A 3199-nucleotide genomic window follows, 5' to 3' on the forward strand; every position below is an offset into this window, starting at 1 on the left:
TTACTTAAAATTAGTAAAAATAAGAATTCTTTTTAACTATATTATTTTTATGCACTAGAAAATTAGTACTTAATTTTTATTGGTTGTTTGAATAGTCAAATTAAAAAATTAGCACCTCAACAAATGCATACTTACCTGCATATGACAAGAACTAATAAATCCTAAATTTTAACACAATGAACAATTAACATTGAATATTTAAGAAAATAAACCTACATCAAGAGAGTAATAACCCCAATCAGTTATGACTTTGTCAAATGTCGAACTCTTCTCTAATTCAGTTGTTTGGCATATCGTCAAACACTTTGCAAGCAAGCTCTGATACCACTGTAATAACCCGTGCATTTTGATTTTTATTTCCAAAATTTTTACCTATGAATTTTGTCAAACACTTTGCACACAAGGGATACACACACACACATGCCAAACTTTAATTGATATGCTTGCAAAACTCCAAACAACCAACAATAAATGTTTTTGTATTTTCTTGAAACATAGAGCATTGACTATAAATGAGAAAATATGCATCTACATCAATAAGACATCAAGGCAACAAATTCTAATGTAAAACTCTGATATAAATCAGATTACAAATGATTTCTAAATTCTTACACATGTCCTAAAATATTCAAATCTATCCTCCATGCAATACAAATGAAATAGATAGGAACCTAGAAAATTGCTCAAGGAAATCTAGATTTTTACTATAGTGATTTCCTATAGTAGTAACGACACTGTAGTGAATTACTATAGTAGTGACACTATAGTAGTAATATTGTAGTGATGTTACTATAGCAATAATACTGTAGCAATATCTAGCTTATTCCTTCAATCTTACTCCACAAATCTGGCCCTAGGCCACAAATTTGACACAATGAAAAGACTAATTTTTCTTCTCCAACAACTGTAGCCCCTTGAAGGTTCTTTCACTAATATGCTCAAATAGAATACATATATGATGTCCTTCCAATACCAAATTCACTGGGTATTTCACTAGCTCAAATGGAAGCACACAAAAGAACTCCATTCTCTAGCGGCAAATGTTGAAACCCTTGGCTCCACAAAACTCATCAAATGTAATGAAAATAATTGGATGATAATAAAAGAGCCTCTCATGCCCCCTTTATTCTTTCCTTGTGGGAGCTCACTTACTTTCCCCAATGCGGGATAAAAGATATTCTTATATTTTCACTTTGTTATAATAGTATAATATGAAATTATGCCCCATTATAAAGTGCCAATCCCCAATACAACCCTCTAACCACCATATTAGCCTATGAGGATTACAATAATAGGCTAATCCCTAAAATTTTGATGTTGGCAAAAATGGGGACATTATAGTCCTCCCTCCCCTAGATTGCTTGCCCTTAAGAAATCTAGCAACATAGTGAACTCCAACCTCCACTTGAGTCCCAAATGACATAACTAGTACATGAAACCTTTGTCAACATTGAACTAATTGCATACCATTAACATCATCAGCACCAAAAAAAAATCTACACTATAACACTCAAAACCTATGCTAATGATGTAGGAGTTAGAATATCACTAGAAGAAAACCCCACAAGAAATATCTTCATCCTAGTCCTGCCCATATAATATATAGTTGACTGGAATCTTGATCAACAATCCCTTGAAGAGATGTAGATATAGAAGAACCATATGCACTCATGCCAATTGTATCAATAATAGGTGTAGCCACATCAAAATTCATGAACAGAAGAACATTACCAACTGGCACAACACAAAATTGAATCTTTACAGATGGTGAAAGCTGAGCCCAAATCCACTCAAGTGAGTGATCAACATCAACCTCAAACAACGGATTTTCATAAGACAATAATGCATCCATGTCAAACATAGGACTACCCATGAAGTTGAACATCAACACTTTGTTGATTGATAGTATAACAAGACTCTATCACTACATCACCCACCTCATCAATAATAACAAGTGTACTATCATTAGAGTATACATCTACAACTGCATGCATACTGCTAAACTCCTAGTTGGATGGATCAACTTACATAGAAGTGGTTGCTAATATGAGAATATCCTCACATGCTCCTACTCCCACTATTGTTGCATTGCCATCAAATACATGATCTAGGGAACTCATTCCAACAACTACATCATCCGACTTAACCTAACATGAATTCTCATCACATTCCACCTCAATTGTGCCCAACTCATGTAGTGTCTCATAAGAAATGTCCCACAAATATGAAGCCACAACTATATCATCACATTTCGCTCTTCAAAAAAGTGATCTCATGCTCTACTCAAATCTTGAATTCGAAATCAGTTGGGTCATCAGTTTGTGATTTTGATTCATCTCATTCACTAGCACATCCAACTGTTTCACAATACTTTGTACCTTAGAATCTCCATCCCTTGGTGAAGAAGTACATCCTCTATGAGTATAATGTATACCAAACCTCCTATCACCATCCATAATGTTGAAAACCAAGTCCTCTACCTATGGGTCAAAAAAAAGCGACGAGAAATCCTCACTCACAGTGTAATGATGATAAAAAATACCAATCTCTATCAAGGGCTCATCATCATCAAACTAGGAATCAGAAGATGGCTCCAATCTTTGACTCTGAACTATTGGTCAAGTAGGATATGGGTAACCCTCTCAACAAACCCAACCATAAAATCCCTATTCGAAATCATTGTACTCAAGGTCTCTACAATCTTCCTCACCAATCATCGTATAGCATGAGAGCCCCAAATGAGAGTACCCTTAGATATATTGTATGAAACCTCCCACAAAATTTGGGCTCTCTAGAAAATACTCCATGAATGACTCAATATAGTAGAAATTATATGTGGAAGTATCAATCTATTCCCTGCAATCCACAGCCGATCCCTCAAAAAATGTGACAACGTCAATTATCCAATGCTACTAGATGTATGAAAATAATAAATAGATTCACTTCTAATAGAAGGAAGAAAATCACCATGAGAGCTTATCTCCATTGCTGTTCTCACCTCCTCTATACATACTACACTCATATCCTAGATGAATGTGTTCACCACATCATCACGTCCCTCATCCTCAATCATAGAAGCAAACTCACCACAAACTACAATATGTATCTGATTAGGGTCTCGGTTTGGTGTTGACTATACCCATTCTAACTCCATGATAACTTCATCCAACTGTGATTGTGACTCCTGAAGAGCCAAATG

Source organism: Cupressus sempervirens, chromosome 4, assembly GCF_028749045.1.
Source record: "Cupressus sempervirens isolate cs-2001-9-10 chromosome 4, ASM2874904v1, whole genome shotgun sequence".
In the NCBI taxonomy this organism is placed as follows: domain Eukaryota; kingdom Viridiplantae; phylum Streptophyta; class Pinopsida; order Cupressales; family Cupressaceae; genus Cupressus; species Cupressus sempervirens.